General features: G+C 41.3%; 1 pseudogene; it reads right to left on the bottom strand.

Annotated features, from left to right (window-relative positions):
* LOC143956787 (uncharacterized) overlaps positions 1 to 26231 on the bottom strand; it is an 802170-nt pseudogene that overhangs the window by 188121 nt on the left and 587818 nt on the right.

The following is a 26231-nucleotide window of genomic DNA, read 5'->3' as shown; positions in this document are numbered from 1 at the left end:
GCCCAATTTTTCAGCCCCTGTTTAACAGGGGCGTGTAATTACAATTTTTGATGCAATGCTTAGCATGAGGGTTCATTCCTGCTCTCCAACTAGAGTATATGGGAGAGGTTTCAGTGTCGTGGCACCAGTGCCTAAGGCCAAATTTTTGAGGCCCTGTTTAACAGGGGCATGTAATTACAATTTTTCATGGAATGCTATGCAGTAGGACTCATTCCTGCACTCCAGCTAGAGTATATGGGAGAAGTTTCAATGTCGTGGCACCAGCACCAGTGCCTAAAGCCCAATTTTTCAGTCTCTGTTTAAAAGGGGTATGTAATACAATTTTTCATGCAATTCTTTGCAGCAGGGCTCATTCCTGCACTCCAACTAGAGTATACGGGCAAAGTTTCAATGTCGTGGCACCAGCAACCAGTGCCTAAGGCCCTATTTTTCAGCCCCTGTTTAACAGAAGCATGTAATACAATTTTTGATGCAATGTTTAGCAGCAGGGCTCATTCCTGCACTCCAACTAGAGTATCTGGGAGAGTTTGCAGTGTCATGGCACCAGCACCAGTGCCTAAGGCCCAATTTTTCAGCCCCTGTTTAAGAGGGGCGTGTAATTACAATTTTTGATGCAATGCTTAGCATGAGGGTTCATTCCTGCTCTCCAACTAGAGTATATGGGAGAGGTTTCAGTATCGTGGCACCAGTGCCTAAGGCCAAATTTTTGAGGCCCTGTTTAACAGGGGCATGTAATTACAATTTTTCATGGAATGCTATGCAGTAGGGCTCATTCCTGCACTCCAGCTAGAGTATATGGGAGAAGTTTCAATGTTGTGGCACCAGCACCAGTGCCTAAGGCCCAATTTTTCAGTCTCTGTTTAACAGGGGCATGTAATACAATTTTTCATGCAATTCTTTGCAGCAGGGCTCATTCCTGCACTCCAACTAGAGTATATGGGCGAAGTTTCAATGTCGTGGCACCAACACCAGTGCCTAAGGCCCAATTTTTCAGTCTCTGTTTAACAGGGGCATGTAATACAATTTTTGATGCAATGCTTTGCAACAGGGCTTATTCCTGCACTCCAACTAGAGTATATGGTAGAAGTTGCAGTGTCGTGGCCCCAGCAAGCAGTGCCTAAGGCCCAATCTTTCAGCCCATATTTAACAGGGGCATGTAATTAAAATCTTTGATGCAATGCTTAGCAGCAGGGCTCATTCCTGCACTCCAAGTAGAGTATCTGGGAGAGGTTGCAGTGTCGTGGCAACAGCACCAGTGCCTTAGGCCCAATTTTTCAGCCCCTGTTTAACAGAGGCATGTAATTACAATTCTGGATATAATATTTCACTGCAAGGCCCTTTCCTGCACCCACCAAGAGTAACTGTGAGGACTTATAGTGTTGTGGCACCAGAACCACCACAACCACCAATGGCCCAATTTTTCTACCATTGTTCAACAATGGCATGTAATTACAATTCTTGATATAATCGTTCACAGCAGGGCGCTCCAGCGCCCATCAAGAGTCACTTTGAGGGCTTACAATGTTGTGGCAACACCAACACCTTAGGCCCCCATTTCTGCAGAGCATATAGGGCAGGCCCCTACTTTCAAACATCCAACTTTCAAATGTCTCCTACTTGGAAATGGAAGGAGACAACAGGAAGTGACATGAAAAAAGATGGATGGCAAAAAAAATACAGGGGTGATAACCCTTCCCTATGTTTTCCAAAAATCTTAAAAGTAGATTTTTAGACTGGAGTTACACTTTAAAAATGTACCAGTTCAAAATTACAAACAGATTCTACTTAACACAACAAACCTACACAGTCCCTGTCTTCTTTGCACCGCCTGTATACTGCTGTTCTGAGTATATAGGGCCTGGGGGCCCCACGCCTTTCCTTTTTTAATATGGGTACGGTCTTCCCCTTAATATCTGTACAAGACCCAAAGGGGCTGGTAATGGGCAGGGGGGCTACCCATGCCATTTTTCTCAATGGTTTTCATCCATATTGTCAAAACCAGATAAGCAGTTTTAAATGGTGTTATTTCCGTTAAATGTCATTTTGTGCAGGGACTGTTCTAAACACAGGAGACACGTGCCACTTCGCAGGCATACTGTAGACATCCCCCAGGCACGATATTTATAAGAATCTTTCACTTTTTTTACTTTAATCATCATTAAAATCAGTGCTCTCAAAAAAACGGCTGTTTAAAAAAAAAAATTGGCATTGACCCATGTCCCCTGGGGCAGGAGCCTGGTCCCCAAACCCTTTTTAGGACAATATCTTGCATATTAGCCATTAAAATTTGCCCTTTTTATTTCAAACGTTCGAGTCCCATAGACTTCAATGGGGTTCTAAAGTTCGCATAAATTTTTGGTCCGTTCGAAAGTTCTGTTGCGAACCGAACTGGGGGTGTTCCGCTCATCCCTACCCATGATGTATAGAGTGCCCCAATAAACTGAGTAGCCTATTATTTTTATAGCGACCCAAGGAGGTTGGAGCACCATGTAGGGTTGCCACCTATCTCTTGGATTCAGCCAAACAGTCCAAGTTTTGACATTTGTGTTTGGGTTTCAGTCCACAAGAAACCCGGATACATTATTCAGATTGAACTGTGGCTCCCCAAGTGACTGAGATAGTCGCACACAAATCTGTTGTCAACTCAATTTGGCCACCCCCACTGTTTGCCTTGGCATGTTTAGCGCACCACATTTATACTCTCCCTGGGACACTCGAAGGTGTTTAACCACTTTCAGACCGGACCAATTTGCTGGTCAAAGACCAGACCACTTTTTGCGATTCGGCACTGCGTCGCTTTAACTGACAATTGCGCGGTCGTGCGACGTGGCTCTCAAACAAAATTAACGTCCTTTTTTTCCCACAAATAGAGCTTTCTTTTGGTGGTATTTGATCACCCCTGCGGTTTTTATTTTTTGCGCTATAAACAAAAATAGAGCGACAATTTTGAAAAAAACGCATTATTTTTTACTTTTTGTTATAATAAATATCCCCCAAAAATATATAAAAAACATTTTTTCCCTCAGTTTAGGCCGATACGTATTCTTCTACATATTTTTGGTAAAAAAAATTGCAATAAGCGATTATTGATTGGTTTGCGCAAAAGTTATAGCGTTTACAAAATAGGGATAGTTTTATAGCATTTTTATTAATAATTTTTTATTATTTTTTTTTTTACTAGTAATGGCGGCGATCAGCTTTTTTTATTGTGACTGCGACATTATGGCAGACACATCGGACATTTTTGACATTTTTGGGACCATTGTCATTTATACAGTAATCACTGCTATATAAATGCAGTGATTCCTGTGTAAATGACACTGGCAGTGAAAGGGTTAACCAGTGGGTGGCAGTGTAGGGGTTAAGTGTTCCTAGGGGTGTGTTACTAACTGTGGGGGGGTTGGGCTTTCATTTAGTGTACACTGATCTCTGCTCCAATCACATGGAGCAGAGATCAGCGTCACTAGTTGCTAGGCAGAATGAGAAAATGTTGTTTATACAGCATTTCCTCACTTCCGCCGCTCCGTGAGACGATCGCGGGGATGCCTGCGGCGATCGAGTCCGCGGGTCCCGCGACCGGACTCACGGGGGTCCTGACCAGCGCGGGAGCGCGCCGCCGGCGGCGCGCTCCCGATGGCACGGCGGCAACGAATATTGGACGTACATGTACGCCAATATGCCTGCCCGTGCCATGCTGTCGACGTACATCGTCGTGCGCTGGTCGGGAAGTGGTTAAGATCTTTTGCAATCCTATAGTGTATACTATAAATAAAATTGCCGTGTGTCGCTAAAGTGTTCGGGTTTGGCATGAAGAGAAGGTAGCAACCCTAGTGTGCACTCAGGAACAGCGATGTTCATACTCTGCTCCCCTTATAGCAAGAGGAAGTTCTCTCTCTAAGCCCTGAAGAAAAACTGCTCCTTTCTTCTCCTGTTAGGAGTGTATATCTGTGAGCTGAAGTCCATTCCTCCTTCTATTCTTATGCAAGGCCCTCTTCCCAGACTACATTTCCCAGAATTCAGTGCAGCCTGCATCAAAGTCTCTCAAATCCTTCATACCCAATGGCTTCCTCTGCTGGATGGATGCTGAATGGCACTGAAGTGTGACAGCGCTGAAAACTGAAAAATGCCCTGGGCAGGAAGGGGGTGTAAGTGCTCGGCCTTGAGGTGGTTAAAGTGGTTACAAATCCACAACACAAATCTGCAAGGCAAAACCATAATTAGCTGGTATGCATAGCAAACCAACTCATTATGAAGACCCTAACCTTAGACCTTAGATCGAAATCCCCGCAGCGGTCCTGGCAAACTGGTCTGCCCAGCGACATGTCTCCCGGAGTTGTATCCGGGTATCGCAGGCTCCAGCATTGTGATAGGTCACTCCCACTCATGGTAACGGTGCGCCAGCTGAAGCAACGGCATGAACGGGCCATTTTTTCAGTGCGTGTGTGCCGATGACGTCACGAAGATACAGGGGAGATCTCCTGAATTGTGCAGGTTTAGGAGATATCCGGGGTAGCTTCAGGTAAGACTTATTATAGACTTATCTGTAGTAAGATTGGTTTGTAAAGGGTTTACAAGCACTTTAAAGTGAATAGTTTGCATGCTTAAAGAGTCTTGAAGCCACGTGTATGTTAAAGTCATCTTTTTTTCCCATTTTAGTGGTGTTAATACATACATTTTCAATTTGTGTGGGAGCCAAATAGGTTTACTTTATAGACTGGAGTATAAGCCGCGTTTTTCAGCCCATTTTTTAGGCTGAACCCCGCCCTCGGCTTATACCTGAGTGAGCCGTACAGCAGCTGTACCTTTGATTTCTAAAAGAACGAGTGTCTCCCACTGTGTTATATAGTCTGTTTGTGGCTGTGAATTGTAACAAAGCTCCTCTCCTCCTCTTCCGTGATACAGGAAAACTGATACCATGCTGGGAAACTGTATCAGTGTTCCATCTATCATGGACGAGGTGGAGGTGGGGCTTTGTTACAATGGGCGACTGCCGAACAGACTGCATAGCACAGCGGGAGACACCCACTGTTTTAGTATAATGGATACAGTGAGGCTGCAAATGGGCACAGTGAGGCTGCAGATGGGCACAGTGAGACTGAAAATGGGCATCGTTTACCCAGTAGCTGCTGCATTTTCCCACCCTAGGTATATACTCGAGTCAATACGTTTTCCCATTTTTTTGTGGTAAAATTAGGTTTCCCCCGGCTTATATTCGAGTCGGCCTATGCTTGAGTATATATAGCACTTCATGATTATTAAGATAAATGTGCAATTGTAGTAATTAGGGGAGAAACTGACCATTAGGCCCGGTTCACTCTGAGCTGCGGGAATGAAGCCATGCAGGTTCAGCTGAATGATTTCACTCCCGCATGTCCCAATTTTGGCCACAATTTCAGAGACATCTGTGTGGTTTTCTGCACAGACGTCAATGTAAATCACAGCCCGAAATCTCAAAAAATAGAACAGAAACTACTTTTTGAAAGATGCGGCTTCTCACCGATTAGGACGGTGCCATTGACAGCAATTACCGCTGATTTGACATGCAAATCGCATGCTCCTCCAGTCCCCCCTTCTTTGAGCTTCTCCGGTCCGCTCCCCTCCATGTGCTCTCTTGTGCCCCCTTAGATCCTAGGATGGAGAGCAGATCTTTTCTGAGTGGACAGTGTTTATGGGTCTGGTATGGATTTTTGGGGTGGGCCTGTGCCATTTTATTTAATTTTGCCGCAGGGTTCCCCTTAAAATCCATACCAGACATAAAGGGTATGGTATGGATTTTGGGGGACCTCCACGCTTTTCAATGATTTTTACCTATATTGCTGAGACCCGACAATTCATTACAGCCACTATAAGTTTTAAAATTACTTTTTCTCCTTTAGAAATGTAATTTTGCTGTGGTATTTTTCTAATAACTTGCATATAAGCCTTTAAAGTGCTCCTTTTAGTGTTCCATAGACTTTAACGGCGTTCCGCGGTTTTCAAATTTGCCACGAACACTGCATAATGTTCGCTGTTTGGCGAACAGGCAAACGCCCGATGTCCCCATCGAACTTACGTTCGACTCGAACGTCGGGGTCATCCCTACTCATGATATAAAATAAATGTACAACACTCTCTATGTGACACCAGTTTGTAGACTCCACCTTGAGATTTCGAGAGATAGTCAGCAGCCATGGAGTTCTGTGACACCACCTTAGGTGATGGAGACACTTCTGCTGTCAGCTCTCCTATAACATCAATGGTCTCAATGGTTATATGATCCATGACTCCAGTACACGGGTTCATCTTACTTATCTTAGATTACTTAGATTCCCAATCCACCATCCATCCCATCCATCTACTCCAGAGAAAATGTTTTTTCTCACTGGAAGGCCAAGGAAGAATCGGGAGAAATTGAGGCTTGCCTTTACAGATATGGGAGGGGCAACATCACCTAAAGTACAGCTATGGGTGGGATTGAAGGGAAGAAATTTTAGGGTGCTCCTTCCACACAAGAAGGAAATGTTATATGGAAGGACTAGGAATCCATTGGACCAATGGGGATTAAACATTCTGCAATTACATTGAGAAACCATGAAATGTTACTGGCCTGTGATTGGCTCTCCTATTGTTAGTGAAGTAAGTGAGACTCCCCTTGTCAGTATCATTCATGGAATTTAAAAAAACATGTGAAATGTTTCCCCAAATCCAAAAAGGTGACCCCCTTGGGTAGGTACCCCTCCTAATATTCTTAATATGAGTTTGTAGTTCCCACTACTACAGGAAACATGTGGGCAATAATTTACACCTATTACAGCAGGACAGTAAATATCAGAAGGCAATTCAAACATAAGACCAACAGCAGGAAGTCTTCTAACTTAATGTGTAATGTAATCTGTCATTAGAATTCCCAGAGTTCCCTTCGCAACATTGTTTTATCACCTGTTATCCTGTCTGTAGATCTGTTATTTTCCCACCTTCTGTAACAGGATGACAACCCTCATCATTCTGCAGTAACATTACACAGCAGTGTTATCACCCTGTACAGGGAAGTCTTAGATAGATTATAAGTAATACACAGAACAAGTAAAGTCCAAATTCACATAACGCTTCTAAAGCAGTTACAGCAACAAGTTTCTAAGGTTTAAACCACCATATGAAAGAAAACTGACAGTTGTAAGCACCCCTAGCAGTGTTATATGGTCTTTTCCAACCCCTCCAACTGCCATTTTTGCCAAATAGCTTGGGTTTTTCTACAGGAAGTAGAAGGAAAACAGATCTACTGGGAGGATCAACAGGTAATAAAAATGTTACAAGAGGAAACTCAGAAAAACAAAATCTTCTATGCTAATGACAGATTGCACCATTTATGTAATTATTGATCTGCCCATAGTTACACTTTTTTTTTTCAATCAAATTTTTTTTATTTCATTTTTCAATTTACAACAAAAGAAGAAATCACAACACAAAAAGCATTCCCACAAAACAACCCAACCAAACAAAACAAAAACTTGTTACACTTTAGTGCCAACGTCATAACAATTCCAGGGATAAGAAGTGTTCTTTGAAAACTTTACACCAAAAAGAGATCTGTCCATTCAGAGTCATGAACCATTTCACTGCCAGGTCCTCACATCGTACAGACCTGACAGCAGGGGGTTAACACACAATCCTGTTGCTGCAGCCACACTTTTTATTAAATAAAAGGTGATTATATTGGAGTGCGGCTGTCCAGATCCCTTCCTTTACATTCCCAGGACCAACATGGCGAGTGCGGGGGCGGGGGGAGAACGACGGACACACGTCCACTCTCCTCCCCTTCTTGCTTTGACCCAGAAAGCAAGGTCTATGATGTCACTTCCAGGTCAGCCTCTCAGGGTGTGTTTTGCAGTGTTATCTGCATCACAAAACATTCAGTGGAGCCCAGAGGAGACATTGGGGGTCTTTTAGTCCCTAGATATCTCTTTAAAGAGAACCTGTCACCTAAAAAATATCACATACAGGACTTTTTGTCTCCTATGTGATAAAAGAAAAAAAAAAAATTACACTCAAGCACATAACCCCCACCCCCCCAAAAAAAAACATGGCTCCCACCTCCACATATATGCACACACAAATGTAAACAAATGCCTCAGGGGTTCCTACAAGTGAAAACGTTGATTGCGATACACGTTACATATAACCGCGCACGCCGGAGTCAGAGCAAGAATTCTAGAGCCAGATCTCCTCTGTAACACTAAACTAATATCTATAGAGTTTTTTTTAAGTGTTGCCTATAGAAAATATAGGTTACTGAAGTTTGTCACCATTTCACGGCACACATAATTTAAGGTTTGGCAAGCTGGGTATCTATTTACTTTGCGATACCTTGTTTTTTTATATTTTACCAAAAATGTGGGTAATTTATTGCATTTTGTTTCCCTAAAATTCACTTTAGTGTTTTTTTTTTACTGACATTTTGTGTTTCCGAGACCATTGAGGTAATATCGTGTGACATAAAAAATTTAAACTACCACTATTTTATTTTTTAGGATGTCTGCTTTCAGAAAATATATAATGTTTGGGGTATTTACATCATCTTCAAGGCTAAAATTATTTTTTAAACATGTGTGGAAAAAACGCAAAAAGGGCTCTGGCAGTGAAAAGGTTAAAGTGAACCCCAGCTGGAGGAAGTTCAGTCCCCAGAAGTGGTAGGAATATGACCTCACACTCAGCCCCCGATCTCTTGTAGGTGTGCTGAGTGAATAGTCTATGGAGAGGAGTAATAGCTAAACAGAGAATGCAGATAACAAGAACATCCATTCTACACCTGATGAGATCCCCGAGACTTTCATCAGAACCAGACGGAATACAATTAGCCAGCTGAACTGAAGTGATACTGTTAAATACATTCCATAAACAGCAGCAACCCAGTGTGGGAAGGCCTGCAGCAGCTTAGGGGGATTGCTTTCTCACCAAACAGAGACTTCTCCCTGACTGGTGTCCCAGTCACAGACCTGCCTGCAAAAATCTCACCCGTGAGAGGAGATAAAATATGGAAAGGAGGCATTTATCATGGGAGGGGAGGTTTGGAGAAGGTGTGCTTAGCTGGAGCCGTGACACCTGACTTATGGTGTATCAACAGTCAGAAGAACCTGGAATGGACTCTCTTAATGAGGCTTCAGAGGCTTTGCAAGATGCCACTTGACCCCATCCTAGTCCCTGATACTGCGACAGTGTCAATCATATATTAGCTCAGGATCTGGCAATGAAGAAAACACTTGGTAACATTGCCCAGTTAGTGAATGATGAAAATGCATTACATGTTCTGTTAAAGCTCCATAAAAAAAGATAAATATATGAATTATGAGGAAAAAAAAAGTCATGGCATCCAATCATTACATTCCAGTTTGCAGATTTTGTTTTTATAAAGTAGCATTTTATCTTTTCACTTCATCCCTACCTTATGGGATAACATTGGGGCTATGAAGCTAATGGAACACCCGCAACTCCTTTAATATCCCCCTTCTTCCAGAGTTCCCTCTCTACAAGCTTCTCTGCTGAAGTTTGTGAATCCTCTGGTTGCAGATTATCCCAGTATTAACTGTAAACATTTGTCACATTCAGAGCATTAAAATGGCTTCTCTCCAGTGTGAACTCTCTGGTGTGTGTTAAGATTTGATTTCTGTGTAAAAGCTTTGCCACATTCAGAACACTGATATGGCCTCTCTCCAGTGTGAACTCTCTGGTGTATGATCATAGCTGACTTTTGTGTAAAAGCTTTGCCACATTCAGAACACTGATGTGGTTTCTCTCCAGTGTGAACTCTTTGGTGTGTGAAAAAGTATTTCTTGTTTGTAAAAGCTTTGCCACATTCAGAACACTGATGTGGTTTCTCTCCAGTGTGAACTCTCTGGTGTGTGATAAGGTCTTTCTTGGTAATAAAATCTTTGCCACATTCAGAACACTGATATGGCTTCTCTCCAGTGTGAACTCTCTGGTGTGTGATAAGGTCTTTCTTGGTAATAAAATCTTTGCCACATTCAGAACACTGATATGGTTTCTCTCCAGTGTGAACTCCCTGGTGTCTGATAAGATGTGATTTTTGTGTAAAAGCTTTGCCACATTCAGAACACTGATATGACTTCTCTCCAATGTGAATCCTCTGGTGTTTGATAACATCTGACTTCTGTGTAAAAGCTTTGCCACATTCAGAACACTGATATGGCTTCTCTCCAGTGTGAACTCTCTGGTGTCTGATAAGATTTGATTTTAGTGTAAAAGCTTTGCCACATTCAGAACACTGATATGGCTTCTCTCCAGTGTGAACCCTCTGGTGTGCAATAAGTTTTGAGTTTGATGTAAAAGTTTTATCACATTCAGAACACTGAAATTGTTTCTCTTTATTGTGAATCTTCTGGTGTGTGATACGTTTTGCCTCCATTGTAAAACCTTTTGTTGCGTTCCAAACAAGAAATATCTTCTGAAATGACTCCTCTTATGTATACATGGGATGGACTTTACTATAAAGCCATTGTCACTTCCAGAACACTGAAATGACTTCTCTCCTGTTGTCCTCTGAGGCTGGATCAGTGTTGAAAAGGATCCAAAATATTTATGACTTTTAGAACACGGATATGTCTTGAATCCTTTGTGAATCCTCCAGTGAACTGCAATAAAAACTTTCAGTCACTTATAACACCCAAATGGATCATTTCCCACGTGACTTTGTATTATTGATGAAGACCAGCATGACCAAAAACTTGGTTCCTCAGTCCACCTGTAGAGAAAAAAAAAAAAAGAATTCTGTAAAAAAAAGGGTTTTAATAAAATTACTTTATTTTTTAACATTTTATATTAACTGCTTCCCACTCAGCCTATTGTAATATGACGGGCAAAAGGAGCCATATTATTCTGGGAGATTTTTCTACATGGACATTCCAACATGTAAATCACTTTACTTGTAGAGCAATTAATAAATCTTTTCATTTTAAATGTTTTGGATCGATCTGAATCAGTGAATATCTGAGGAACATGTGAGGTACATTGAATGAAAGTACAAATGAGTGAATTAGTAGATAGAGAATGTTGAAAAAGGGCAGAGAGGGCAGACATGTGACCCCTGATAGTGCTAAGGGTTAAATATATTTCTACCCAGAACAAGCAAAAATGAAAAAAAAAATACGGTCAACTGAAAAGTGTTATGGGAAAACTCCCAACGTTTCAAACCAACAAAATGAAACCTTCTGCATGTGGTGATCAATCTTGAAGGAAATAGATTGAGGATCTTTATAGAAGAGCTCCAGGTTCCCAACAAAATTAACCGCATACCGACCAGCTGCCGCAGTTCTACTTCAGCAGCAAGGCTTGGCTGTGCGAATCACCATTATGGTACGTTGGCGCCATAAATGGCCACTAGGGGGTGCTCGCGTGCCACCGGGGGTGTGCACACGCTTCCGCTCATTCCCCGAGCTGATGCCAGTGCGGTCTCAATCACCTCCGGGCTCCCACGTTCGCTCGGGGCACATGGAGAACCCGGAACTGTGTGTGTGTAAATACATAGTTACCGGTTCTCTGAGTAGTGAACTGAGAGATCGTCTGTTCATACAGAGTATAAACAGTGATCTGTTAGTTTCCCTGCACAGTCCCATTCCCCTTCAGTTAGAACATGTACTAGGAACACATTAACCCCTTCACTGCCCCCTTAGTGTTAACCCCTTCACCACCAGTGACATTTTTACAGTAATCAATGCCATTTTAATCGCACTGATTGCTGTATTATTGCCAATGGTTCCAAAAATGTGTCAAAATTGTCCGATGTGTCCGCCATAATGTTGCAGCCACTATAAAAATCACTGATCGCCGCCATTACTAATAAAAAATAAAATAATAAAAATGCCATAAAACTATCCGCTATTTTGTGGACGCTCTAACTTTTGCGCAAACCAATAAATGACCGTTTATTTCGATTTTTTTACCAAAAATATGTAAAAGAATACATATCGGTCTAAACCGATGAAAAAAAGTTTTTTTTTAAATATTTTTTGGGGATATTTATTATAGCAAAACATAAAATATAATGCTTTTTTTTTTTTTAAAATGTCATTTTTTGTTTATAGTGCAAAAAATAAAAAACGCAGAGGTGATCAAATACCATCAAAAGAAAGCGGGACAAAAAGGACGTCAATTTTGTTCGGGAGCCATGTTGCAGGACCTCACAATTGTCAGTTTAATCGACGCAGTGCCAAATCGCAAAAAGTGGTCTGGTCTTTGGACAGCAAAATGGTCCGGGGCTTAAAGTGGTTGTATAGTCTAAATTTGAACCTTTACCTACAGGTAAGCCTATAATAAGGTTTACCTGTATGTAAAAAAAAATCTCCTAAACCCGTATGGTTTAGGAGATATTCCCTTCATAATGAGCCGCTGACTGCAGTGGCGCATGCGCACAGGGGATTCCCGGCTGGAAGCCCGGCAGACGCCAGACCCTGCCGGGAGGAAATCTCCCCCACACGTGCATGGGAGTGACTACATCACGGCTCCAGACACTCACAGCGCTGGAGTCCTGATACCCGGAAGACACGCCGAGGGAACATGTTAGGTCCCTCAACGTGCATCGGGTTAGATGTTGGGGCCTCGTTCTAAGGTAAGTATTTCATAATGAGCTAGTATGCGGTGCATACTAGCTCATTATGCCTTTTCCCTTACAGGTGTGTAAAAAAAAATGTCAGCGGGTATACAACCGCTTTAAGTGGTTAAGAGTCAGCAGCTATAGCTGGTAATATAAGGAGACTTACCTTTCCAGGGATCCAGTGAAGTCCTCACCTGAACCAATTTGTCAATGGTCTTTGGGTGAAGGCACCGGTATCTCAAGTAAGGTAACAGGAAGTGATGCCTTTCGACCTTCACAGTCAGTTTTCTACTGCGCATGCCGGAGCCGCTCTGTGCCTTGTGAATGGTCCTGCAGTCTTCTGGGACCTGTGATGTGTACCAGAAGACTGCGGGGGGGAGGGGGATGAACTTCCAGCTCAGACTGCAGTGATCTGATCTGGAAGTGAGCGGGTACCTGCCAAAACCAGGTACCCACCCCCCTCAAAAAAAGTGCCAAATGTGTCAGTGGAGGGGGGAGGATGCTAGACATGTGCAAAAGGAAAAAATTAATTTCATTTTTTTGTTTTAATTTGTTAATTAATTAATTTCATTTAGTTATATTCGTTAAATTCATTAAATTCGTTTTTGGATTTTGTTTTGTTTTCTACCGAATTACAAAAATCGGTCGCATTCGAAAATATTTCAAAAAAATTCGAAAATATTGCTACCGGATTCAAAATTATTTCAACCGTATTCGAAAATATTTTGCGACCCATATTTAGGGCCATGTATCTTGAGGTCACTTGGTGCTAGAAACCCCATATTTGGAGATGTTATAGTGCTAGTTCTACTGTGTTTGCATACCAAATTGGGGTTTCTAGCTATAAGTGGCTCTGAGATACGTGGTCCCAAAGTCGGGTTGCAAAATGTCAGTCTCTGCTGCAGAAAAGTATTTGGCATATTGCCCATATCTGGGGTCACTTGGTGGCAGCTGACGTGGCAAGTGGACAATCCACAACTTGTGTCAGGTGACGTGTCAAGTGGACAATGACATACAGCATATGTACTTGTCTTGCGATCGACATCCGTGACTTCTTCAATCAGGCATGTTGACAACTTCATTGATGTGATAAATATAATGAAATAAGATGTGGGTGGGTTTTTGCACTGTACACTGCAAGTATGAGAAGTTGATGTGACAGATGTATATAAGTAACTAACCATCTTCCAAAATTTCTAATTCAAATAGAAAAGATTAGAACAGAATAGAAAAAATATATAATGGAATAGAATAAAATAGAAAGAATATACAACCATCTTCTGAAATTCAAATTTGAATAGAAAAAATTTGAATTTCGAATAGTATGAAAAAAATGAAATAGATGCTAATAGTCTGCAAGAGATCTTATTAACACAAATGGTAATCTGCAAAAAAAATGAAAAATTAAATAGATAGTATCTATATTCTATTCTGTTCTATTGTTCTAGTCCATTTCCATTCTAATCTTTTCTATTCAAATTCTATTCAAATTTGAATTCATTGTATACGAAATTCAAATGTCGGAAATATATATATATATATATATATATATATATATATATATATCGAATAGTATGAATTCAAATTTTTAAATTAATTAATTTTAAATTTGGATAGAAAATATTATAATAAAATAGAAAATAGACTAGAAAAAAGATAGAACAGAATATATTATATTCTTTTCTATTCTTTTTCTAGTGTATTTTTTTATATTCTATTAAAATCTTTTCTATTAAAATCAAAATCATTATATACTAAATTCGAATTTTTGGAAGATGGTTATATATATATATATATATATATATATATATATATATATATATATATATATATATATTCCGACATTTGAATTTCGTATAGAATGGTTTCGATTTTAATAGATAATATTTTAATAGAATATAAAAGAATAGACTAGAAAAACAATAGAACAGAATAGAATATAGATATTATCTATTTAATTTTTAATTTTTTTGCAGATTACTATTTGTTTTAATAAGATTTCGTGCAGACTCTTAGCGTCTATTTCATTTTTTGCATATCTACTACAGATTATTAGCATCTATTTATTTTTAGCAGATCTCCTGTAGACTATTAACAGCCATGTCACTTCTTTTTTTTTGCAGATCTCCTGCAGACTCTTAGAATCTTTTTTTGCAGATTACTATTTATTTCCATCAGATCTCCTGCAGTATATTAACATCTATTTCATTTTTTGCAGATCTCCCGCAGACTATTAGCATCTATTTCATTTTTTTTTGCAGATTACTATTTATTTCCATCAGATCTCCTGCAGACTATTAGCATTTATATAATGTTTTTGCATATCTCCTGCAGTCTATTAGTATCTATTTCATTTTCTCATCAGATCTGCAGACTATAAGCATCTATTTATTTTTTGCTGATCTCCTGCAAACTATTAGCAGCCATTTCCCTGTGTATAGAGATATAAACGGTGATGATGTCTCTCCTGTTGTCTCTTCCTCATACCGTTCCTCCATTCATAAATGAAATAGATGCTAATAGTCTGCATGAGATATGTAAAAAAAAAATGAAATAGGTGTTAATATACTGCAGGAGATCTGATGGAAATGAATAGTAATCTGCAAAAAAAGAAATTGATTCTAACAGTCTGCTGGAGATCTGCAAAAAAAGAAGTGAAATGGCTGTTAATAGTCTACAGGAGATCTGCTAAAAAAAAAGAAATAGATGCTAATAGTCTGCAGGAGATCTGCAAAAAAATTAAATAGATGCTAATAGTCTGCAGGAGATCTTATGCAAACAAACAGTAATCTGCAAAAGAAATTAAAAAGGAAATAGATAGTATCTATATTCTATTCTGTTCTTTTGTTTTTCTAGTCTATTCTCTATTTCCATTCGAATCTTTTCTATTCAAATTCAAATTCATTCTATACGAAATTTGAATGTTGGTAAGAAATATATATTTATATATAACCATCTTCCGAAATTCAAATTTAGTATATAATGATTTTGATTTTAATAGAAAAGATTTTAATAGAATATAAAAGAATAGACTAGAAAAACAATAGAACAGAACAGAATAAAATATAATATATTCTGTTCTGTTCTGTTCTATCGTTTTTCTAGTCTATTTTCTATTTTATTATAATCTTTTCTATCCAAATTTAAAATTAATTAATTAAAACATTTGAATTCATACTATTCGAAATTTAAATTTGTTCTATTTGCAATTTGAATTTCAGAAGATGGTTGTAGATTCTTTCTATTTTATTCTATTAAATTATAGTTTTTTCTAATCTTTTCTATTTGAATTAGAAATGTTGGAAGATGGTTAGTTACTTATATACATCTGTCACATCAACTTCTCATACTTGCAGTGTACAGTGCAAAAACACACACATCTTATTTCATTATATTTATCACATCAATGAAGTTGTCAGCATGCCTGATTGAAGAAGTCACAGATGTCAATCGCAAGACAAGTACATATGCTGTATGTCATTGTCCACTTGCCACGTCACCTGCCACCAAGTGACCCCAGATATGGGCAATATGCCAAATACTTTTCTGCAGCAGAGAATGACATTTTGCAACCCAACTTTGGGGCCGCGTATCTCGGAGCCACTTATAGCTAGAAGCCCCAAATTTGGTATGCAAACACAGTAGAACTATCACTACAACATCTCTTCTAGCACCAAGTGACCTCGAGATACATGGCCCTAAATATGGGTCGCAAAATATTTTCGAATCCGGTTGAAATAATTTTGAATTTGGTTGAAATATTTTCGAATGCAACCGATTTTTCTAATTCAGTAGAAAACAAAACAAAATCCAAAAATGAATTTAATGAATTTAACGAATAGAACTAAATGAAATTAATTAATTAATTAATTAAAACAAAAAAAAAACTAAATTAATTTTTTCCTTTTGCACATGTCTACCATCCTCCCCCCTCCACTGACACATTTGGCACTTTTTTGAGGGGGATGGTTACCTGATTTTGGCAGGTACCCGCTCACTTTCAGATCAGATCACCGCAGTCTGAGCTGGAAGTTCATCCCCCCCCCCCCCCCGCAGTCTTCTCGTACACATCACAGGTCCCAGAAGGCTGCAGGACCATTCAGAAGGCGCAGAGTAGGCATGTGCATTTTGTTTCATTTTGAATCGAAATTCGGACGAATTTTCATATTTCAGACAATCAGATGCATCTGAATTACCGAATTACAATGCTAACGAATTCAAACTAAATTCAAATCAAATTTCGAAAAATGACATTTTGCGACCCGACTTTGGGGCCATGTATCTCGGGGCCACTTATAGCTAGGAACCCCAAGTAGAACTAGCACTACAACATATCCAAATTTGGGGTTTCTAGCACCAAGTGGCCCCAAGATACGTGGCCCCATAGTCAGGTTGCAAAATGTCATTCTCTTCTGCAGAAAAGTAATATAAATGAAATAAGATGTGGGTGTTTTTTGCACTGTACACTGCAAGTATGAGAAGTTGATGTGACAGATGTATATACCGTATATACTCGAGTATAAGCCGAGATTTTCAGCCTCTTTTTTGAGGCTGAAAGTGCCCCCTCGGCTTATACTCGAGTCACCGCTGTCTGACTGCTCGATCAGCGTATCGAGCAGACAGACGGCGGACATTAAAATTCAAAAGCCGCGCCTCCTTCTCCGCCTCCGCCTGTGATAGGCGGAACACTGAATTTCCCAGCAGTCAGTGTTCCGCCTATCACGGACATCCGTTCATTCTCATACTACGGACGAGTATGAGAGGATGTCCGTGATAGGCGGAACACAGGCTGCTGGGAAATTGAGTGTTCCGCCTATCACAGGCGGAGGCGGAGGCGCGGCTTTTGAATTGTAGAATGGCCGCCGAGAAGAGCGGCGATCCTGGAGCGGCGATCCATCGGCACGACACGGGACGGAGGAGGCACGGGACGGAGGAGGCTCGGGACGACGGCGGCTCGGGACGGAGGCTTGGGACACAGGTAGGCTGGACACACACATAAGGCTGCACGGACACACACACACACACACACACACACACACACACACACACACACACACACACACACACAGGGATGGATGGATGGATGGATGGATACACACACACACACACACACACACACAGGGATGGATGGATGGATGGATGGATACACACACACACACACACACACACACACACACACACACAGGGATGGATAGATGGATGAATACACACACACACACACACACACAGGGATGGATGGATGGATGGATACACACACAGGGATGGATGGACGGACACACACACAGGGATGGATGGATGGATGGATGGACACACACACAGGGATGGATGGACGGACACACACACAGGGATGGACGGACACACAGGGATGGACAGCCATGTCTCACCCTCGGCTTATACACGAGTCAATAAGTTTTCCAGTTTTTTGGGGGTAAATTGGGGGCCTCGGCTTATATTCGGGTCGGCCTATACTCGAGTATATACGGTAAGTAACTAACCATCTTCCAAAATTTCTAATTCAAATAGAAAAGATTTGAAAAAAATATAATTTAATAGAATAAAATAGAAAGAATCTACAACCATCTTCTGAAATTCAAATTTCAAATAGAATCAATTTGAATTTCAAACAGTATGAATTCAAAATTTTTAATTAATTAATTTTAAATTTGGATAGAAAATATTATAATAAAATAGAAAATAGACTAGAAAAACGATAGAATATATTATACTTTATTCTGTTCTGTTCTATTGTTTTTCTAGTCTATTCTTTTATATTCTATTAAAACCTTTTCTATTAAAACCAAAATCATTATATACTAAATTTGAATTTCTAAAGATTTATGTATATATATATATATATATATATATATATATATATATATATATATATATATATATATATATATATATATATATATATATTTCCGACATTTGAATTTCGTATAGAATGAATTCGAATTTGAATAGAAAAGATTAGAATGGAAATGGACTAGAACAATAGAACAGAATAGAATATAGATACTATCTATTTCATTTTTCATTTTTTTTGCAGATTACCATTTGTGTTAATAAGATCTCCTGCAGACTATTAGCATCTATTTCATTTTTTTCATACTATTCAAAATTCAATTTTATTCTTTTGTTTATATTCTGTTCTAATCTTTTCGATTTGAATTAGAAATTTTGGAAGATGGTTACTTACTTATATATATCTGTCAAATCAACTTTTCATACTTGCAGTGTACCAGTGCAAAAAAAACCACACACATCTTATTTCATTTATATTTATGGTATCAATGAAGTTGTCAGCATGCCTGATTGAAGAAGTCACAGATGTCGATCGCAAGGCAAGTGCATATGCTGTATGTCATTGTCCACTTGCCACATCACCTGCCACAAGTTGTGTATTGTCCACTTGCCTCAACACCTGCCATGAGTGCCACATGACCAGCCACGAGTGCCACATGACCAAGTTGTGGATTGTCCACTTGCCACGTCACCTGCCACAAGTTGTGGGGTTCCTAGCACCAAGTGACCCTGAGATATGGGCAATATGCCAAGTACTTTTCTGCAGAAAAGTGCTTGACATTTTGCGACCCGACTTTGGGGCCACGTATATTGTAGCTAGAAACCCCAAATTTGGTATGCAAACACAGTAGAACTAGCACTACCAAATTTGGGGTTTCTAGCACCAAGTGACCCCAAGATACGTGGCCCCAAATTCGGGTCGCAAAATGTCATTCTCTGCTGCAGAAAAGTGCTTGACATTTTGCGCACTGACTTAGGGGCCCCATACCTCGGGGTCACTTGGTGCTAGAAATCCCAAATTTGGAGATGTTGTAGTGCTAGTTCTACTGTGTTTGCATATCAAGGTTTTCTAGCTATAAGTGGCCCCGAGATACAAAGCCCCAAATTCGGGTCGCAAAATGTCAAGCACTTTTCTGCAGCAGAGAATGACATTTTGCGACCCGAATTTGGGGCCACATATCTCGGGGCCACTTTCTAGCTGTAAGTGGCCCCAAGGTACATATCTCAGGGTCACTTGGTGCTAGGAATCCCATAACATTTGGCAGGTGATGTGGCAAGTGGACAATCCACAACTTGGTGGCACTCATGGCAGGTCATGTGGCACTCATGGCCGGTCAAGTGGCACTCATGGCCGGGCATGTGGCACTCATGGCCGGGCATGTGGCACTCGTGGCAGGTGTCATGACAAGTGGACAATACACAACTTGTGGCAGTTGATGTGGCAAGTGGACAATACACAACTTGTGGCAGTTGATGTGGCAAGTGGACAATACACAACTTGTGGCAGGTGACGTGGCAAGTGGACAATACACAACTTGTGGCAGGTGACGTGGCAAGTGGACAATATACAACTTGTGGCAGGTGATGTGGCAAGTGGACAGTATACAACTTGTGGCAGGTGATGCGGAAGGTGGACAATCCACAACTTACATGGAACTTGTGGCCGGTCATGTGGAACACGTTGCAGGTCACATGGCACTCGTAGCAGGTGTCATTTCAAGTGGACAATACACAACATGTGCAGGTGATGTGGCAAGTGGACAATACAAAACTTGGGATTGGGGTTAAGCTTAGGGTTAGGGTTATGGTTGGGGTTAGGGTTTCCCCTTGAAGAATAAGGCTTGGACTCAGTGATAGAAAAAAAAAATAGAAATATAATATTTTATACTATTCTGTTCAATTGTTTTTCTAGTCTATTCAAATCTTTTCTATTCTAATTAATTCTATAGGAAATTTGAATTTCGGAAGATGGTTATAGATATATTTATATAGATTCTAATGTAGTATAAATATTTGGATCAAATTCGAATAGAAAATATTTGAATATAAAATAATAGACAAGAATAGACTAAGAATAGACTATAATAAAATATAATATATATTATTTTAGTTTCCATTGTTTTGAGTTATTTTAAAATCTATTCTTGAATTCAAATTTATACTATTTGAAATTATAATTTCAGAAGAAGGTCATTTTCTTCTATAGTATTTTATTACATTCTATTAAATTCTATTCTGTTCTTTACTATTCTTTTATTTTCATTCTATTGTGTTATTATTTTATATTCTATTTTACTGTATTCTTTTTTAAAAATTGATTTTATTTTTTGATTTTTATTCAAATTTGTTTTCAGATTCAATTTGAATTGTTTTAAAATGCATCCAAATGTCCGAATAATGAAAATTTGTCCGAATTTCGATTCGGAACGAAATTAAATTCCCTTGTCTAGAGGATGCATACAAGTGTAATTTCCCCTTTAGGGCCATTAACATGTGGTAATGTGAGTTCCCGCTACACAGAGATGTGAATGCAGCTTGACAGCTGAGTGACTCCATCCACTCCCTCCTATGTACTTCAATAAAGCTGTCCATACACTATGCAATCTGATTGTACAATGTGCTTTAGATGTACCATCATCAGATTGTATAGTGTATGGTGATCATTACAGAACCCAGGACATACTTCTCCTGATTTCAATATTACAGCTCTATCCACATCGGCTGTTGTCTGATCGCTCAGCTCCTGCACACTCTGCCAAATGAAAGATCTATAGCTGCGTATTTAGTGAGAACGGTGATCAGTGATTGCATAGGAAAAAATGTGCACCTGATGAGGTGGGTGGAAGGGGGAGGGTAGATGATGCAGGGTGTGTCACATCCCAAGGTGTGTCCAGGAAGTAATGGAGAAGTGATTATACAGCCAGCTGGACACTGAGGTAAGGGGGTGTAAGATAAATAGAAAGAAGTATATTGGTACATGGGGGGCTGGGATTTAGGTGGGGAGAGGAACTTATCCTTTAAGTCAGCAATGTGAGGGGGTGCAGTGTTTGGGGTACACAGTGTTTATAGATTGTGAGGGGGAGGGGTGAAATGACGCAGTGAGGGTCTGGGACAATAAAGACCGCTCTTGGACAAATTGTCACCAACAACTGCCTGGTGAGGTCTAATGACCACAAAGCTACAAGATAAAATGTAAAATGTTCCAGAAGGGGGCGCTCTGTCAGGGGAGTGGGGGGCCGAGAAGAGTGATCTGGAGATCTGACCTCGGGACCATGGAGGGAACAGTAATTGGAGGTGTACTGTAGATCTGCTTCATTTCCGGGTTCACCTCCATTACCACCAACAAGAGATCTTCCATATACCAACAAAGTCAAATGTGACCCCCCCAAATCTCATCCAGTCACCTTACATGAGAACATGTCCCCCCATCCCCCATCCTGTGTCAGGGTGCAAAGGGAGGATCTAGTCTGCCGGTCTGTAGTAAGTCTGTTGGAGAGGAGGGGGAGGGGTATTAGGAATGTCATGTATATCAGCTGTGCTGGATCATTAGTGGCCCCAGACCTGCAATCCGGACAGTCCAGTATACAGACAGAGGGGGGATTTACTAAAGGGAAATAGGCTGTTCAAAGAAATGTCCCCCCATAGATTAGTGAATGTGGTGAAATGTCATTTTGTAATGAATATCCAATCACGTGCAAAGAAATAAACACATGGAATGTTACTTAGACATGGTTGGATGATGGAAGTCAGCAGAGCTCCGCCTCCTTCACTGACCACTTGTCTACCAATGTACATTCTTCATCCTTCTGGTAATCAAGAGGTTAATAGATAAAGGATCTTTGTATTATTCTCAGCCAGTGATTGGCTGTCATGTAGAAGTGATCAGGGCAAGTGGAGAACCGGCCAATCACAATACAGGGAATATGTCGCCCCTCCCCCCAGCTGGTGCCCCCTGCTGTTCCCTGCCGTGTTTCCTCTGGGAGGTCCAAGATGGCTGAAAATCGATAAACCACTATAGCTTGTTATGTAGGAGGAGCTTGAAGAACATCCCATTCCCCAATATCCTCTGCCATGAATGACCCCAGAAATTAGAAGAATTGTGTCACCTCTGGGGTCACCGCTGTCATTACCAACTACTGTAGCTGGTCTATGTCATGTACAACACAATATATAGAGTAGAGGGGGTCAGCACTATTGTAATGTACAACACAATATATAGAGTAGAGGGGTCAGCACTATTGTAATGTACAACACAATATATAGAGTAGAGGGGTCAGCACTATTGTAATGTACAACGCAATATATAGAGTAGAGGGGTCAGCACTATTGTAATGTACAACACAATATATAGAGTAGAGGGGTCAGCACTATTGTAATGTACAACACAATATATAGAGTAGAGTGGTCAGCACAATATTATATAGTCATAGCTTCCTTTATACTGCTGTTCAGGGGGGAAAAATTATTTGGGACTGTGGTCAGCAGGATGAAAATAATGTTCAGCCATAGTGGTCAGTGGGAGGAGAAATGTCCTCTCTCTGTTGTTACATGAGACAGATTGCTAGCACTGAGGACGTGTTGTCAGAAGCTCCGCTCTATAGCGTCAGCCATCCAGACATCCTGGCATCCTAGCCATCCAGGACACAGCCTTCCAGGACCCCACGAGCCCCCCCTAGCAGCAGGGGCATTGAGCTAGGACACTCCTCCCCAGTGTGAGGAACAAGAACGGGACCCCCCGGCCCCACTCACCAGCCCCGCCTAGCTCTCCGACGCTGCCAGCCTGGTGGGAGGCTCACAGGACACGCCGCAGCTCGGGCCTATCTCCGGCCAGTTGCCAGTCCGTGGCTTCTCTCCCTCCACCATCCCCCCTTGGTAGGCCGAGACACCCACTCCTATCGGACCGCTGTGCCTGTGTCCTAGCCCGGCGGCCATCTTGGTCCACCCAGGCACGGCCACAGGACTACACAGGCCCCCCGGAGCATACCCCCTGGACCCCCCCAGCAGGTTCTACCGGGACCTGGTCCATTCTGACCCTAGCCCATCCATAGCCACTGATGGTCGCCTCTGCTCTAGATAGCTAGACGAGGAAGACCGCAGCTGCGGATGAGCTCCAGCCCACGCCAGCCCACCTCCCAGCTCACCCACACCTCCATTCAGCAGGCTGGCGTGCCCTTCCCAGCTCAGAACCCCATTGCCTTAGCAACCAGACCACACTGCAGAGGCATCGGGTGTCACATCAAGCCAGGACTACCACACTCAGGCCCACCCCATCATCCTTTTTTGCCCCACCCAGACGTAGCTACATCACTGGTAAGGTAAGGTAAGCAGCACCCTCTTCTCCTAGCCCCCTCTCATTGCCTCTCTTCTTCTCTGGACTAGCGCCGATTACCAGCCTCCATTCAAAAAATCCTAGGGAAAGAACAACTACTAAAGACCGACCCAAAATCAACCAGAAAACACAGGAAGATACCAACTCAACCACAACAATTAGCATGCACCATGATCAACACCAGGTTGGCAGTCAAACAGACTGGAAGTGCACGATTTCATCACCCAAAACATATTATACATATACAAATACAAATAGATTGCCTCTTCATCACGGAAAGCTGGCTAACACCCGACTGCAACACCATCCTAACGGAATTGGTGCCTGAAAACGACAGGATCCTAACTGAGCATAGGAAAGGAAAAAAAGGAGGAGGCCTAGCAGTGATTTTTAAATCTCACCTGGTGCTCACCAAACCAATTTTACAGAACAGTGCCTTTCATGGAGACACTGACTCTATATCTTCAATCAACACCCCAAGACACCATTCACATACTTCTGTGCTACAGACCACCAGGACCAAAGACTAATCTCCTTACGCCCCTCACTGAATTAATTTCCAATACACACCCTGAAAACCAAAAACGTTCTGGTACTTGGGGACTTTAACCTCTGGGCAAACTCTACCCAAGACCCTATTGCAACCGCCTGCATCAACCAACTGGAAGAACTGGGTCTCCAGCAACTGATAAAGACTCCCACACATGGCTCAAGTCACACCCTGGACCTCGTCTTCAAACAAAATATCGACATCAACATACTCGACAACATACCACTACCATGGATGGACCACCACGCCATCAAATTTAAAATCTTCACGAACATCACCCTCCAAAAATGGAAACATCTGACAACAACTCATTGGACCAGATTGCATAAGAAACTACACTCCGACAGCTTCAAAACCACATTGTCAAACAAAATAGCAACACTGAATTTAAGTCACTCATCGGAACTAACACTCAACTCCTTAAACAAGCCATTGCTACATACAGCAGATGCAGTGGCTCCAAAACGCAGAACACATCATCCGGAGAAAAAACTCGGGATGGTTCAATCGCACTCTCACTCTACTCAAACAAGAACGCAGAAGAGCTGAAAGAGTGTGGAGAAGAAATCCTACCAAGGAAATCCACACAAACTACAAAGGACTAACGGAGAAATATCACAAAGCAATCTTCAATGCTAAAAAAGATTATTTTCTCGAAGACCATCTCATCGGCCTTAAACCGTCCTCGGGAGCTTTTCAAAATAGTCGCTCAGTCGATGAACCCCACCTGCTTATAGCCCCCAGAAAATGAAACCCAAGACTTCTGTAATGAGTTATCAGATTTTTTCATCTATAAAATCGACAACATCCGGAAAACAATTCATCAGAAAAAAACAACCAACCTCATTCAACCAAAGTAAAAAGAAGATATCAACACGAACATCCCACAAACAGCGATGTTTTCTGTGACCCCAATCACCAACTATAAACATCATCAAAAACCTCAGAGACAGCACATCACCAATTGACATCATCCCCACAAAACTCCTGAAAGAATGTTCCGACATCTTGGCTCCCACAATAACTCACCATAACTCACCTCATAAATCAATCATTTAAAGAAGGGATGGTTCGGGGCGCCCTCAAACAAGGCACTGTCAAACCCCTGCTAAAAGAAACCCAACATTGACCACTTAAGACCCTAACCACCGCAGACTGATAACAAGCCTTAACACCATCTCCAAGATTATGGATAAAGTGGTAGTACAACAGCTACAACGTCACCTGGACACACACAAACTCATGGACCCGCTGTAATCAGGCTTCCACCCAGGCTATGGAACAGAAACAGCAATCCTCAAGATATGGGACAACTCCCTCAAAGCAGCAGATGATGGAGAATCATGTCTCCTGGTACTGTTGGACCTCAGTGCAGCGTTCGACATAGTGGACCACAATACTCTACTCATCTGCCTCACAGAAGTAGCAGGAGTCACAGATTCTACAATGGTTCGCATCTTTCTTAGGAAATAGTTCTCAGACAGTTACACTAGGAGCATTCACCTCTGAAACCCAGGTAATCTCTTGCGGAGTCCCTCAAGGATCTCCCTTGTCACCAGTGCTCTTCAACATATACATCCGCCCACTCCTGAAATCATCAGAATATCAGACCTCTGCTTCCACTCATACGCTGACGACACGCAACTCTACTTTCATATCACCGGACAAAAAGACCATCATCAGCAACTAGAAAAATGCTTCAATTTGATAGACGACTGGATGACCACTAGCTCCCTCAAACTCAACAAATTGACAACAGAGCTTCTTATCCTACACGCAAACCAAAATTCCCGAACCAAGACCCCTTGGGCACCACCTACCATCTTTGGACAGACCATCTCTCCAAGGATCAAGGCCAAGAGTCTCGGAGTCATTTTTGACTCCCACCATCTCCTCCGCCTGCTACATAGACTCATTCCCTTCATTCCTAAAGAGGACAAAAAATTCACGACTTGACTAAGCAA

The sequence above is a fragment of the Lithobates pipiens genome, unplaced genomic scaffold (genome assembly GCF_037356315.1).
Source record: "Lithobates pipiens isolate NorthernLeopardFrog02 unplaced genomic scaffold, aLitPip1_a1.2 Scaffold_41, whole genome shotgun sequence".
NCBI classification, from domain to species: Eukaryota; Metazoa; Chordata; class Amphibia; order Anura; family Ranidae; genus Lithobates; species Lithobates pipiens.
Note: the sequence above shows the minus strand (reverse complement) of the source record. Positions and strands in the feature narration are given on the sequence as shown.